Genomic DNA, 16,712 nt, shown 5'->3' on the forward strand with positions numbered 1-16,712 from the left:
GGCAAAAATCACCATATGCAAAGTAAAAACACTGAGAAAAATATTTGCAACTTTATCAAAATCAAAGGGGTGATTTCTATCTCTTAAAGTAGCACCTCCCAAAATGAATCTTAGGACCAAAAAAAAAAAAAAAAGGATATTGGCTCCTTTGGTTATTAGCAGTCTGGCTGGGTAAGTACTTACAAGTGACTGTTTTTATTCTGCACAGCAGGTCTGTGTATTTATAATTTTAATAGATAGTGTGAGATCGCCCTCCCTATAGATTCTACTAATTCCCCCCCGCCGCTTTTAAAAAAGATTTTATTTATTTATTTGAGATAGAGAGAGAGAGAGCCTGAGCCGGGGGTGGGGGGCAGGGGGAGAGGGAGAAGCAAACTTCCCTCTGAGCACTGAGTAGGGCACTGGAAGGGGTTGGGGGTAGGGCTGGATCCCAGGACCCCCAGATCATGACCTGAGCCCAAGGTAGACGCTTCACCAACTGAGTCACCCAGGTGCCCCCACCCCCATTTCCTCTTTATCATAAGGTTTTATCAAACTTTTTGTTTTTAAAGAGAGGCAGACGGCCACGTGCAGCGTATGTGTCTGGAGTCTTGGAAGCTTGACTACCTACCCTACGTTGTCCTACAGATGGACCTTGACAGCTTGTTTGGAGTTTCTAGCAGGATAGTATAGCTACTCCTATGCCCTTGACCAAGGATGGGTCCTCCTCTACTGGGGAAGGTCACTGGGAGTGCAGCTTCCGGAAGGAAGCCCCTGGAGCCTCAAGGGAGGACGAGGACACTGGCTAGCCTTCTGGATAAGCCAAATAAACCCTGGCAATCAATGGGGTGACAGATGCTGCTGCCAGATCACCGTCCCATTCTCAGACTTTTGGTCTCTGAAAATCTACTAGGTGAAAAACTATCAGTACAGTTTCCAAGTACATTTCTCATCATGAGTCAAATTGAGCATTTTTCCATATACTTCAGAGACATTTGTATTTTCTTTTCTGTGGACTGATTGTTCTGAGAACCCAAACCATCCACCTTCACAGGACAGTGGGGACCTGAGACAGAAACGATCTCCGCGTGGGCACGGTAGCTCCCTGACCGTCTACAGTGTAGACAGCACATTAACCTAACATCACTAATCCACTGTCTCCCCTACCATCACTTTACTATTCCAGGACACTCTTGCTCAGGCATATAACTTGATTATTCATGACAGAAACTTTTTTTTTTCAAGATTTTATTTATTCATTTGGGAGAGAGAGAGAGAGAGATGTGAGAGCACACCCAGAGGGAGAAACAGTTTGCCCACCTGAGTAGGGAGCCCAGGGGCTGGATCCCAGGACCCCAGGATCAGGACTGAGCCAAAGGCAGACTTCTGACTAACTGAGCCACCCCAGTACCCCAAGGAAACGTCTTGAAAGACCCAACAACTCTTTAATACAAACTACTAACTGTTTTAAGTCCTAAGCCCGTTTGCCTCAAGATACTCATCTGGCTGTTTTCACCAGTGTAAATCTTTATACCCAATCCTCATCAAGCCCCTGCATTGAAAGACCTGCCTGAAACCAAACTTTGAATTCCCATGGGGATCTGGCTCTGCCTTTCCCCCATGGAGACATTGCCGAGGCTCTGGGGAGCAATCAGCTCAGCCTGGAAGTTACTGTCCTTTTTTCTCTTGTGTTATTAGTTTCTTATTGATTTGTAGGAGCCGGTTCACGAAACTGAAATAAAGCCAGCCCAGCTGCAGGAACATGGGCAAGAGGGAGCTTTCTAGAAAGGAGCAGGGTTGTGGGCCACTGTGCAGAGCCTGAGACTTTTTTCCCTCCAGTGAGGGAGTTTGCGCAATGCTAGGATTGAATTAACATTATTACATCGCTGTGGCTCCATGGAGGGATGGACCCATGAGGAGCAAAGAGGAGGAAAGTGAGGATGGGCAGCTTTACCTGGAGTGGTGGGATGCGGGAGGTGCCTGGGGTTTGGTTTTGGTTAGGGTCTTGATCTCAGGGTCCTGAAATCAAGCCCCCCGTTGGGTTCAGCACTCCATGCACAGTCAGCGGGACCCTCTCCCTCTGCTCCTCCACTCACTCATTCGCTCTCCCCCTCTCTCACAAATAAACAAAAAACATTTTAAAGTGGGGGTGGTCGTGCTGGAGGTGGAGGGAAGCAGTCCCATGTGGGGCATGTTGGGGGACAGATGCAACAATGCATGCTCACCATTCATGAGCTATGATGGAGTGAGGGGAGTCGAAGCGGACCCCTAGTTGTGGGTCCTGAACAACTGGGCAAATGGAATAGCAATTTCCTGAGGAGATGAGGAATGGGGGAGCAGTGAGTAGGGGGAAGGTGCGTTTGTGGTGGAGGTAGACGAGTTGCCTTGGTAGGCGGTAGGCAGGTGGCGGAACCACTTTCACAGGCAGGGGTGAGTGACAGATGAGAGGGGTGAGCAAAATAGCGGGGGGGGGGCACAAAGAGGTTGTTAGCTACTTTGAATAATTTTGTCAGTAAAGATAAGTTTGACACCCAAATAGTTATTTTAAACCCACAAAATCATTTGATTTGGTACATGTAGTACATTCCTATGAAGCATTTCCAAAAATAGTGTCAGTGTTTGGGCTTGTGTCCTTGCATAGCCAGCCTTGTGCTCCTGCTGAAAGGACAGTGTGTCCCTTCACACACTTGTTATAAATCTTTCCGGAGACACTAAAGAAATAAGAGGGTGATGATTCCGAAGAGAAATGCAGAAAATGTGGGGCTTAACGGCTCTCCGAATGAAATCAGCCACAAGAAGCGTCTGTGCACGTTCTATTTTTGCTGACAATGCACAAAAGCAGCAGCTTTATTTTATGGGAAATGACTAAAACAAGCGGGAGCTCAGGAGTGGGTAAGAGGAAGGAGTTTTTCCCGTGTCTAGAGCGCCGCAGCTCTCCTGGTCTGCCATGTCACTCTGCCTCGTGATCAGTGGAAGCACTGGGTCCACGTCACCATCAAATGTCATCACAACCTCATGAGACCTTTTGTGCATCAGGGGGTCATGCGTAGTCTAAGCGTCCCTCAAAGAAGGGGCTGTGACTAGGAAAGGGCATCCGTGTATCTGAGCCATTCCAACTGTAATCATTTATGTCAACATTAAGCCAATTTATTTAGATGCAGATGTCACAGGCTGATTAAAAACTACTCAGTGGCAAATACTGCATCTGCTGCTGAGATGAGAATTAATAGACACAAGCCAGACTACATTTATATACGCCTGACAGCTCACTGGGGGAGCACAACACGTGCTCATTTATCTGACTATACAAATTAGCCCAAGGTGAGCCTGCCCCTCTTCTACTGAAAAATGCTTAAATGAATGATCAGACTCTGCCCCCTTTTCCTCCCCTGCATAATAAATCTCTCAGGGCTCTATGTCATTGTCCTGGTTATCAACTGTAATGAACTGTAGAAATAAAATATTTGGGAATGCTCACCACACAATCCAGGGACCACAGGATATTTTGTAATTCCAGATATAATGGATTTTTTGGATGCTGACTCATGCTTACACTCTGGGAAGAAATCTCAAAGGACCATGGATGGAACACAATGCTTTGGAACTTCCGGGTCTGAGCAGGGCTTGGGGTGGGGAAGGAGGGGGTGCAGAGCCCAGAAGCTAAAGGTGAACCAACAGGCATCATCCAGGGACAAAGAGTGCCCCCAGGGGCTCAGCTCACAGGGAATGGGCAGGAGTGAGAGTACAAGTGCAGGGAGTGGATGGAAATCAGGGATACCAGATCAGACAAGACCAAGCACATCTAGGCAGGCTGTTCATTACCCAATTCTATGTCACTCCTGAATGTTGGAAAAACTGCACAGCATTTTGATTCTGTCTGACAGAGTAATGCATAGAAAGGACAAATGATAGCCCTGGTCCAGACTTGGGCCTTTGTTGGTCAGTAAAAAAATTTTTTTATTTTAAATATATTTTAAAAATATACACTATAACATATCTGATGGCCATGCCAAAACTACAAGATCTCCTTGAGAATAGGGAATGTATAGAAAATGCACTTCTAAATATTGACCTTTCTCAGTAAAGAAAAGAAGTTAGTAATCAATTTACCATAGGCATCCTGAATTTATGGAAATAAGTATTTGATCACTTCTAAGAAGTACAACCAATAACATATTTGCTAAAAATAAAAATCCCATCAGTAAGGCATAGTCTTGAAAAATAAACAGATTCAGGACGCCTGGGTGGCTCAGTTGGTTAAACAGCTGCCATCAGCTCAGGTCATGATCCCAGCGTCCTGGGATGGAGTCCCACATCGGGCTCCTTGCTCGGCAGGGAGCCTCCTTCTCCCTCTGCCTCTGCCTGCCATTCTGTCTGCCTGTGCTCGCTCTCTCCCCCTCTCTCTTTCTGATAAATAAATAAAATCTTAAAAAAAAAGAAAAATAAACAGATTTATGAAAAGAATATTCAAATACATATATTTCAATAAATGAAAAATGCTCATCTTTTCCCCAATTAGTCATCAGAAAAATGTAAATTAAAATCAAAATAAATAATATTCTACATCTGCTATAATGACTAACATTAAAAAGACTGACAATGACCAGTGTTGATAAGGACATAAACCAGTAGGGACTTGCAGACAGGGTGGTGACAGTATGAATTGGTAAACCACTTGGGACAACTCCTTGGTGCTATCTAGTGATGTCAAACATAAACATACCCTCTAACTTGGTTATGTCGCTCTAAGGTTTTACTCACACCCAACAGAAAAGTGAGTCAAAAGCACCAAAAGACATATACTAAAATGTTCCGGGCAGTCTTATTGGTAATAGTCCAAAACTGGAAACAATCCAATGTCCATCAACAGGTGAATACAGAACAAAGTACGGTGTATTCTTACACTGGAATATGACAGATAATAAAAATGAACAAAATACAACTCCATGCAATGACATTGTGAAATCGCACAATATATTGAAAAAAAAAAAGTATAATGTTAGAAGTCAGGATAAGGGGGCTCCCTGGGAGGAGGATGTAGCCGACAACAGAACAAGCCAACAGCATTGTAGCATGCTGTGTGGTCCCAACTTTCATGTGGATCCTGACTACATGGGTTTCCGAGAATTCATGGAGCTGTGTCCCCTTATGATTGTGCACCTCTCTGTGTATTTGGTTTACTTTTTTTTTTTAAAGGTTTATTTATTTATTTGAGAGGGAGAAAGAGAGAGAGAAAGCATGGGGACGAGGGGCAGAGGGAGAAAGAGCCTTAAGCAGACTCCCAGCCGAGCATGGAGCCCAAGGTGGGGCTTGATCTCATGACCCTGAGTCAAAACCAAGACCTGAGTCAAAACCAAGAGTCAGATGCTCAACAGTTGTGCCACCCAGGCGTCCCATTTGTTTTACTTTATTTTATTTTTTTTTAAGATTTTATTTATTCATTTGACAGACAGATCATAAGCAGGCTGAGAGGCAGGCAGAGAGAGAGGAAGGGAAGCAGGCTCCCTGCTGAGCAGAGAGCCCGATAAGGGACTCGGTCCCAGGAACCTGGGATCATGACCTGAGCCAAAGGCAGAGGCTTTAACCCACTGAGCCACCCAGGTGTCCCTTTGTTTTACATTAATAATAATTTTTAAGTTCAAAGAAGTAGGAGGAAATCCATAAAGGGTGATTTCAGGAGCCTGTAGGAAAGCCCCAGTGACCCCCACCACCCCACCCAATTCTGCCCTCTTTGTCAAACTGAGTTCTCAAATCTAACCACTGGATTTATTCCTCTAATCTGTTTTTATAGGCAGCATATGTGCATTCCACAAATATTCGTGGGGGCCTCTTACGGACCAGACACTGTGCTGGAATAGAAAGATGAATAAGACAGTTTGGTGAATTTGCAGGGAATTCACAGCCTACGGAAGCAGAACAGCTTTCTAATAACACACTCCACTGAACTCCACACACATCTTACTGAATTCACACATTCTCATTTAATTCTCCTGATAACTCAGTCCATGAGTCAGTGGCCAAGCTCAGAGTCAAACCCGGTTTAGATGAACTCAGAGCAATGTCTTCCCTGTAGACCAGGTCTGGCTACATGTCGTGTTTACCAGGACATCGCCTGCTGACCCACAGCAGACATCACTAATCAATCAGAAACCTCTTCTCTCCCTGACCTCGACGGAGCCTCACAGTCCTCCCCTCGCTGCACCATAGGCAACCATGCTAGCACAGTAAGGATCAACCCACGCAGTACCTTATCACTGGTCCTCTTGAATCACAGCTGCTACCTTTGGAAACCTTTGTCCATTTCAAAACACCCTTGGGGAGAGTTGTAAGCTGTTATCAGCAATCTGCCTCTGGCTGTGAATGGGAACTTCAGAGTACGTTTGGAGGCAGGGGCAGGTCAGGAAGTACACCATCAATGCAGGTCTAGAGCTTTAAGGAAGAAGGGGTAAGGCATGGCAGGAAACTTGCTTATACCACTCTTTTGCCTCTAGTAAACCCAGTCTTAGTGATAAAACCCAGCCTTAGTGATAAGCTGATAGAGATGCCTGGGTGTCTCAGTGGGGTAAGTGTCCAACTCTTGGTTTCAGCTCAGTTCATGATCTCAGGATCACAGGGCTTGGTGCTCAGCACAGAATTTGCTTCTCCCGCTTCCTCTGCCCCTCCCTGCCGCACTCCTTCTCTCTCTCTGAAAATAAGTAAGTCAATCTTTTTTTTTTTAAGATTTTATTTATTTATTTGACAGACAGAGATCACAAGTAGGCAGAGAGGCAGGCAGAGAGAGAGGAGGAAGCAGGCTCCCTGCCGAGCAAAGATCCCAACTCGGGGCTCAATCCCAGGACCTTGGATCATGACCTGAGCCAAAGGCAGAGGCTTTAACTCATTGAGTCACCCAGGTGACGCTAAGTCAATCTTAAAAACAAACAAACAAAAAAAGTAAGTTGATAAATTAATCCTCCTGCAATTACAGGCAACAGAAAGGGATCCTGAGATCACCAGTGCAAATATTCTGTGGGGTTAAAAACTCAACTCCTGGCTTCAGCAGAACTCCTGATCAGTTCTCAAGCAAGAGCATTTATCAGCATGCTTTATCTGTACCCTACCCTGTAATGAAAGCTACAGGATAGGGGGAAAGCAGTGGTTAGAGGAAAATGTGTAGCTATAACACCAATTTAAATAGAGAAGAAAGATCTCATATAAACAATCTAACCTTCCCTGTCAGAAAAAAAAAAAAAAAAAAAAAAGAGCAGTCTAAATGCAAAGCCAGCAGAAGGAAGGCAATAGTAAAGCTTAGAATGGAAATAATAGTTTCTGTGTGTTATCTCTGAGAAAGCTAGCCCATGAGAGACAACCATCTTCATAGGCAATGTGTCAGGGCATTGATAGCTTATCTCTGAGCCCAGACTGTGGGGTGTTAAGTTCCCGCAGAGTATCATTGTTGTGAAACCACTTGGACAAGTGATGGGGCAGACAGGTAATGTGAGATAAAGACCTCAACGGTTCGTTTCGTGTTTCCAGAGGCCAAGTGTAGAGCCCATGCTTTGATATAGCTCTACGAGGGCCACACCTCAGATTGCTCTGCCTGTCTTCTCCCCACTCCAGTCCTCAGCCACTTTCCCCTTTGGCCGTTGTGAGAGATGCTTCTCATCCTCTTTTTTAAGACTGTCGAGCAAATGGCTGAATCGGCGAAGACAGGAGACCGGAGACCCTTGACAGGGAAAACTCTGGCTCTGCAGGGGGAACAGCAAAAGTTGGCTTAGAATCCAAGGAACACGTGTTGCAGATAAGAGGGACTCTGGAAGAGAAGAAGGGAGAGGCAGGTGGCTAGAAATTTCTCTAGCTCTGCACACCGAGGAGGGCCAGGCTCAAATAGTCCATTCTCCACACTTTGCCTCTGGGAGCAGAACCCCAAATCTCTCTAAGCCAAGGGTACACAAGTATTTGTCTGCCTCATTGATATGCTGAGGACTACCTCGCCCACTGGTCGCTCAGGCACACTCTAGAACACTCTTTCTGCAGCAGTGGTGACCAGCATTACCACTGCTCTGTTATTCATCCAGCAAGACTAACATTACTTGTCTCATTGTCCTTCCTCATACTCCCCCAGATGCTGTCTCCCACTGGGGTTTGCTCCGTGAGGTCCCATCCCTATAGTAATCATATGTCCTCGATGTGCTTTTAATAAACATGATTTATATTATTTTATCACATTTAATCATTACACAAAACTACGAGACAGATATCTTCACTCTCATTTTCTGACCAAGGAAGCGGAGGCTCAGAAGGTCTTGTTAACAGGATGAAGCAGGCTGGGATAGAAACTCAGGGCTGACTCACCTCAAAACCTGCAATTTTCTTACCCCATCAGCCTCCTAAGTGCCTGAGACTTAACTCTGTCCATAGAGCCTTAGTCATAAAAACACATTCTCCAACAAGGGGGGAAAAATTCTCATAATTAAGAATGAAGAATGAAGTTGACCAGAATCTTCCAATTAGGGTGATATCAAATAAGAATTAAAATGTAGACCAGGGGGACCCTGGCTGCATTTAGTTGGTTACATGTCCAGCTCTTGATTTCAGCTAAAGTCATAATCTCAGGGTCATGGAATCGAGCCCTACACTGGGCTCAGCGCTCAGTGCAGAGTCTGCTTGTCCCTCCCTCTCTGCTCTCCCCCCCAGCCCCCAACCTCTCTCTCTCTCTCTAAAATAAATAAATAAAACCTTAAAAAAAAATGTAGACCAGGCTGACATTACTAAATGAGCAAAACACAATGAAGAGTGCTTTTATTTCTTCCTTTTCTAATCAGTGTACCTTTTATGATTTTTTCTTGTCTTATTGCCCTGCCCCAAACTTCCAGTATTATGTTGAATAGAAGTGATAAGAGAGGATCTTAGGGGGGAAAGCATCCTGCCTCTCACCATTAAGTATGTTAGCTGTACATTATTTTTAAAGATTTTATTTATTTATTTGACAGAAATGATCACAAGTAGACAGAGAGGCAGGCAGAGAGAGAGGGAGAAGCAGGCTCCCTGCTGAGCAGAGAGCTTGATGTGGAGCTTGATTCCAGGACCCTGAGATCATGATGACCCGAACCGAAGGCACAGGCTTAACCCACTGAGCCACCCAGGTGCCCCAGCTGTACATTTTTTATAGATGTTCTTTATCAAGTTCAGGAAATTCTACCCCATGCTTAGTTTTTTGATAATTTGTATCATAAAGGGTGTAGGATTTTATCAAATGCTTTTTCTTTTTTTCAATTTTTTATTTTTTTATAAACATATAATGTATTATTAGCCTCAGGGGTACAGGTCTGTGAATCGCCAGGTTTACACACTTCACAGTACTCACCATAGCATATACCCTCCCCAGTGTCCATAACCCCACCCCCCTTCTCCCTCCTCCCTTCCCCCCAGCAACCCTCAGTTTGTTTTGTGAGATTAAGAGTCTTTTATGGTTTGTCTCCCTCCCAATCCCATCTTGTTTCATTTATTCTTCTCCTACCCCCCAAACCCCCCATATTGCATCACCACTTCCTCATATCAGGGAGATCATATGATAGTCGTCTTTCTTCTATTGACTTATTTCGCTAAGCATAATACCCTCTAGTTCCATCCACGTCATCACAAATGGCAAGATTTCATTTCTCTTGGTGGCTGCATAGTATTCCATTGTGTGACATCTAGGTTCTTTCCATAGTTTGGCTATTGTGGACATTGCTGCTATAGACATTCGGGTGCCCGTGCCCCTTTGGATCACTACGTTTGTATCTTTAGGGTAAATACCCAGTAGTGCAATTACTGGGTCGTAAGGTAGCTCTATTTTCAACTTTTTGAGGAAACTCCATGCTATTTTCCAGAGTGGTTGCACCAGCTTGCATTCCCACCAACAGTGTAGGAGGGTTCCCCTTTCTCCGTCAAATGCTTTTTCTGCATTAACTAGTATCATATGGTACTTCTTCTTTGGCTTATTGCTATGATGGATTATTATTATATATATTATATTATAAATGTATAATATATATTATATCTTATATATTAATTAATTTATTATTTATTTATTTTTAATATATAAATATATCATATATATTTATATGTGGTATATTATATAATTTATTTATTATTTATTCATTATTTACTTATTTTATATATAAATATATATGATATATTATAACATATGTATTTTATATTTATATATAATATATCATATTTATATATTTATATATTTATTTATATATACATATATTTATATATACATATATACATGATATATATGTTACATGTTATACATGTTATATATTAACATTATTATTTTAATTATTAATATAACATGACACTAATTAATTGATTTTTGAATGTTCAACCGGCCTTGCATATCTGGAAAAATTCCCACTTGCTTGTGGTATATAATTTTTTTAATACTTTGTTGGATTCATACCTGTCTGGAATGGATTCACATCAATACATAAAATGCGAAGTCATGTTGGGACCCAAACTCAGCTGTACCTGCATGAAAAGGGAGAAAATATTGGTATTAACGAAAACATGGCAGACTTCAAACAGTATTCTAGGGATTTATGGAGAAGATAGGGTTATGGTGACGAGCTTGGAGAGGGAAGGAAAGGAGAGAGAAGAGAGGGTAAAGGGAGAAATACAGCAACAAATTGGGGATAAATGCATAATACAATGTGAACTAAAAATAATATGGGCTAACATATGCTGAAGATATACTATAAACTAGATACCGTACTAAATCCCTTTAGTATATTTAGATATATTTAGTTTATGTTCATATAAATATATTTAATATATTTACTATATATAATAAATACATATATTTATACATGTATATACATAAATACATAAATGTGTATATATACATAAATGTATATACATAAATATATACATAAATGTATATACATAAATATATACATAAATGTATATACATATATACATGTAAATACATGTATTTACTATATAAATATATTTATATATTTATATATAATTTACATATAATTTTATAAATATTAAGTATATTTATAAAAACATATACAAATATATATATTCAGTATATTTAGGTTTTTTTAAAGATTTTATTTATTTATTTGACAGAGATCACAAGTAGGCAGAGAGGCAGGCAGAGAGAGAGGGGGAAGCAGGCTCCCTGCCGAGCAGAGAGCCCGATGCGGCCCCCATCTCAGGACCCTGGGACCATGAACTGAGCCGAAAGCAGAGGCTTTAAACCACTTAGCCACCCAGGTGCCCAGTATATTTAGAAGGATTCATAACTGGCAAAATATCCCAATCACAAGAGACACAGAGTTGACAGAAATTTTATTTCACCCTCTTATCTACAAGGATGTCAGGAGAAGCCTTATCAAAAGTTTTACAGAACACCTGGTTGGTTTACTGTTCGCTCCTTCCTAAATCGCCTTTTTGAATAACATCATTTAATGGGGAAGTGTGCCTTATTAGTGCAGGTGAGGAAAGGTGAGATTAAGTAACTTGCTCATGTTTACAGCTGCTAATCAGCTTTGTGAGGCTTTGAGCCCACATATCGGCCTCTGGTGTTCAAGTTCTTGACTTCCATGAGAATACACTGTCTGCCACAGAGAATATAAACTTCTATCTGTAAAGTTATTTTAAATATGTAAACTCTGAATATGTCCAGGGACCCATTCTAGAAAAAGACATGGGCAGAAGGAAACACCAAGCTGGGAAGAAATACACTGAGCATTAACATTGACACCATGTTCAATATTAACTCACACTATGACCTGGTGGTCACGAAGGGGAAAACAAGCTTAAGCCCTGTGGACGAAGGTCAAGTGTCGGATGAGAGCACCTCACACGGACTGTGTCAGCCAGACCCCACGGCACTATTCTTTCATTGCACGAGCTACCATTTGGAGAGCTCACATGAACAAAGGAGAAGATGTCAGGTATTTGAAGAGAGTGAGGAACATTTTGCATTGTGTTCAAGAGAAAGGGTGGAAAGTCGCTGGGAACACAAGGAAGTGTGTGCAGTGAAGCCTTGAGAAGAAAAATATGGCAGGCACCTAGGTGGCTCAGTCGGTTAAGGATCCAACTCTTGGCTTCAGCTCAGGTCATGATCTTAGGGTCCTGAGATCCAGCCCTCTGTCAGGCTCTCTGCTCACATGAAGTCTGCCTGAGATTCCTGCTCCCTCTCCTTGTACCCTTCCCACCCCTTTGCTCTCTCACTCTTTCTCAAATAAATAAATAAAATCTTTTTTTAAAAATGAGAGACAGGGGCGCCTGGGTGGCTCAGTGGGTTAAAGCCTCTGCCTTCGGCTCAGGTCATGATCCCAGGGTCCCACGAGTCCCACGTTGGGCTCTCTGCTCAGCAGGGAGCCTGCTTCTCTTCCTCTCTCTCTGCCTGCCTCTCTGCCTACTTGTGATCTCTGTCAAATAAATAAATAAAATCTTAAAAAATAAATAAATAAAATAATTTTTAAAAAATGAGAGACAGAACAGAGAGAAAAACTCATTTTCTATAAACCATCCATTTTTCCCAATGATAAAAATCATAAAAGAGCAAAAGAACTCTATTAAATGTTTTTGTCACTGGATTCAAAAAATCAGCTATGGAAAATAAATACAAAATACTTTTCTGACAAAAGTTATTGTAAGAATGGGAAAACTTGGGGTGCCTGGGTGGCTTAGTGGGTTAAAGCCTCTGCCTTCGGCTCAGGTCACGGTCCTGGGGTCCTGGGATCGAGCCCCACATCGGGCTCTCTGCTCAGGAGGGAGCCTGCTTCCCTTCCTCTCTCTCTGCCTGCCTCTCTGCTTATTTATGATCTCTGTCTGTCAAATGGATGAATAAAATCTTAAAAAAAAAAAAAAGAATGGGAAAACTCTTTTAATAATTAGAGCTTTTAAAGAATGGACTGAAAACCAGGAGGGGGTCAGTGGGTGGAGAGCAGGGTCCTGGTTGAGGACATGGAGATACAGATCTCCCGTTGGGTGACAGAGGTAGGGATTAGCCTTCATGGCCCACAAGCCTGACCTTTCCAGGCACCCAGGTATAGGAAAGCCCAGCTCAGAGTCTTGGCTTGTCTTCAGCTCTGCTGCTGACCAGCTACATGATCAAGTTCTCAGACCTTTCTTGACCTGTTTCTTCAATTGAAATATGAGAAAGCTAGACCAAATGATCACTAAGAACTTTGCTAGCTCTAACGGGCAGAATTCAGGCAGAGCTCCCAACAGATGTCCTCTCCACACACTCGGCACCCATGTGACAATGAAGGTGGGCCAACGCTGTGATACCTGCTATCCCATAGGTCATAGAAATATTTGGAAAGAGCAGATAGACCCGAATAAAATGAAAGTCTACGTGGAAACACTTATGCATACATTCAGAATCTATGTCACCCCGGAAGGGAATAAGACCCAGTCAGACAATCAGTAGTAGCAGCACCCGGAACCTGGAAAGATCACCAAACCCTTTGATGGAACAACTTCTTAGTTTGTAAGCTAAGAGTGATTCACAGCCTATTTTGTCACCTGCAGTCTGAGAAGAGAAATGCCTCGGAATATTTAAGTGTGCTTCTAAAATATTAAGCAGCTCCCACAGGCAGTGAAACTGATCCAACCATTTCTCTGGTGTCATTGTCCCTCTCCCCGTCTCCTCAGCACCTGAGAACATGAGGTCAGTGTCCTTCCCCCAAGAAGCGTCACAGGCCACTGCCTCCTCTCCCTTGCCCACAGTGGGCAGTGGCTGTTGAGCAGCTGAGGCCACAGGACCTGAGGCCCATGGCTTCTGGGTCCAGCCGGACACAGATGGGGGACCTGGGCCAGTGGCCTGGCCCTCTGCTGTCTCTCTTTCAGCTCCAAGCATTAATTTCCTTTCTGCAATTTTCGATAAATCCCTCCTGCTTCTGTTTGGTAGGAAAAAGTGTTCATTTTCAAACTTAGATGATGCCCAGAGTTTTGATTCAGGGTTTTTTTAAAGTCAAGTAACAGAAGAGCCTCAGTGGCTCTGATGGGGCACTTGGCTTGGGCGGAAGGGCTGCCGCTCTGTCTTCTGCGACTGTGAATTGATTTAGTTTCCCTTTATGTTCTCTTGTACACGCACGCATACACCTGCACACGCAGGCACACGGGAAGCACACAGTACAGGGGCCCCTGGGTGCTGCAGTCAGATAAGTGTCAGACTCTTGATTTTGGCTCACGTCCTGATCTCAGGGTCCTGAGATTGAGCTCCGCCTTGGGCTCTATGCTCAGTGGGGAATCTGCTTGAGATTCTCTCCCTTTCTTTCTGTCCCCCCAAATAAATAAATAAATCTTAAAAAAAAAAAAAAAGAAACAAACAAAGCACAAAATACATAGAGTCTGCTTTTTCTCCTTGGGCTGTCCGATGCCACTTACAGACTTGGGACCTGGACAAATTGTCTTCTAATCTCAGTCTTCTTTTATCTATGAAACAGGAACAAAAAAGTCAACTTCACAGGTGTGTGTTGGAACCAAATGTCACCAGATGAGCTTGGGGCTCTGTCAAGGGTGACTTGGGACAATCCGCATTCCCTGACCTCATCGCCAACTGACGCTGGTGGCCGTGTGATTTGGTGGCTCAAGCTCTCCTCCCTGGAGTCAGGCCTGGGTTTGGTTCACAGGCAGCCACTGAGTTCAGGACAGAACCAGGAGTGTGGCAGGCGCTCAGGTAACCCCAACCACTAACCACGGTCACTGCTGACAGCACGGGGTGACACGATCCTTGGTGATTTAATGTTTATATATGCAAAGAAATGGAGATGCAGGCAGACGACCCACCTACATTAGCTATTTTTAGTTGTAAGTAGAAGTTGCCCCGGTAAATGAATAGCTTCTTTTCTTTACCGCTGAACTCTCCTCTTCATTGAGAAATACTGTCAACTGCTTTGAAACAAGAGGCTTAGTCAGACTCTCTTCCCATTGTTAAAAGGCAAGAGGATGTAATTACATTTGTCATAGTATTTCTCACTGTCCTAAATGTGGGTGTACATCTCTCTAGCTAGCCATGACCTTGGATGAAAACAGGCATTAAAATGAAAGCTCAAGAGGCAGAGAAATGATATATGCAAATAATATTTGAAAAGAACAACAGCAGGATTTGCTGAGCACTTGTAAGAGACCACATGGTTCAAACTCTTACCTTGTTTAATCCTTGCGACCTTAGGAGAGTGGCGCTGTTCCTGGCCCATTTTACTCAGGAGACAGCTGAGGCTCTGCAAGGTTAACTAATATGCGTGAAGCCCACATTGAGAAGGAACTGGGATCCACTTTCCACTCCAACCCCTCCTGCTCTGAGGTCGGCTCTCTCCAGCTCCTGTGTCCCTACTGCGAAAGTGTAATGCTCAATCCCAAAGTCAAGTGCTCATCTGTCTTCACTTAGAGACTAAATCTTTGTAAGTTCGGAGAGACTTGGATTTTCTTTTTCCAGGTAATCGATAGGGCAATACATTGCCTCATTTAATTATATAACTTCTGTCTCTTATTTTCTCTACTAATTTCATTTACAGCAAATTTCATACATTTTTGACTCTTAAGTCTTTTTTTAATAGAAATCATTTTACTCCCTTTTCCCAATAGGAGACAGTCATAAAACAAAGTGGATGCTAGTCCTTTTAATTTTTCTCCTTGAATTTAATCTGTGGAAACATCATGTGATGTCTTGGGGCCTCTCCACTAGAGAGAGACAGAAATTTTCATTTAGAGTTTACTTTCCTGATGAATAAAAAAATGAAAGAAAGGAAAAGAAAAAATACAAACATTTGAAAAAATATTCTGCCTTCTGCAATGCTATCAAAGACACAAATGGCATAGTTTTTGTTTTCATTTTTGTTTTGTTGTTGATGTCAGCCGGTCTTGGAGAGAGTGCTTGAAAAAGGTGCTCACATACCCTGCTAGGATGTCCATAGCATAATCTTTGGGTTTTGTTTTTTTGTGTTTTTTTTTTTTAAGGTTTTATTTATTTGAGATAGAGAGCAAGAGCTGGTGAGCAGGGAAGGGGGGATGGGTGGGGAGCAGGTGCAGAGGGAGAGGCAGTCTCCCTGCCAAGCGCAGAGCCCAACATGGGGCTCGATCCCAGGACTCTGGGATCATGACCTGAGCTGAAGGCAGTTGCTTCACTGACTGAGCCACCCAGACGCCCCCAACTCACAACCTCATGTAGAAGGCAATGCGGCAAACTCTAGGAAGAAATTACAATGTCACACCCTCTTCTCAGTCCGGACTCTTCAGGCTACAAGTAACAAATCCAAGTCCAAACAGCTTAGTAAAAACAATAAATAAAAATCATTGGTCCTCCGACTGGAAAGCCCTCTAGACTGGATGCAGCAGGATCCAGGCAAACAATTTCACCAGGATCTGTTCTCGTTCCATTGCTCAGTCCTGCTTTCTTCTGTCTGGTTTGATTCTAAGCATTTCTCATGTGATGGCAAAATGGCCCTGGCAGCTCAAAGTTTGTACCCTACTGGCCACAGGTCCAGCAGGAAGAGAGTGTCTCTTTCCCAACAGCTGTAATAAAAGTCAGTTATTGAGTTCTTTGACTCTGATAGTCTGTCCTCAATCACAGGCACATTCCAGAGCTAATCCTGGTGATACAGGAAATGCAATATTCTGATCTGCTTGGCTAGAGTCAGGTGCTTGCCCTTGGAACTGGACTGCTTGGTATTAAGGAGGGCACATATTGCATGGAGCACTGGGTGTGGCGCATAAACAATAAATGTTGGAACACTGAA

General features: G+C 43.1%; 1 long non-coding RNA gene across 1 annotated transcript; it reads right to left on the bottom strand.

Moving 5' to 3' along the window:
• Window positions 1-6,846: 6,846 nt before the first annotated feature.
• Window positions 6,847-16,483, bottom strand: LOC116596932. Its single transcript, XR_004288366.1, has 5 exons — window positions 16,178-16,483; window positions 15,125-15,309; window positions 14,362-14,409; window positions 10,412-10,479; window positions 6,847-7,706 (listed from the first exon to the last, which is right to left on the bottom strand). It is a non-coding gene; the product is annotated as an uncharacterized LOC116596932 (long non-coding RNA).
• Between the last annotated feature and the right edge of the window lie 229 nt (window positions 16,484-16,712).

The sequence above is a fragment of the Mustela erminea genome, chromosome 8 (genome assembly GCF_009829155.1).
Source record: "Mustela erminea isolate mMusErm1 chromosome 8, mMusErm1.Pri, whole genome shotgun sequence".
Lineage (NCBI taxonomy): Eukaryota > Metazoa > Chordata > Mammalia > Carnivora > Mustelidae > Mustela > Mustela erminea.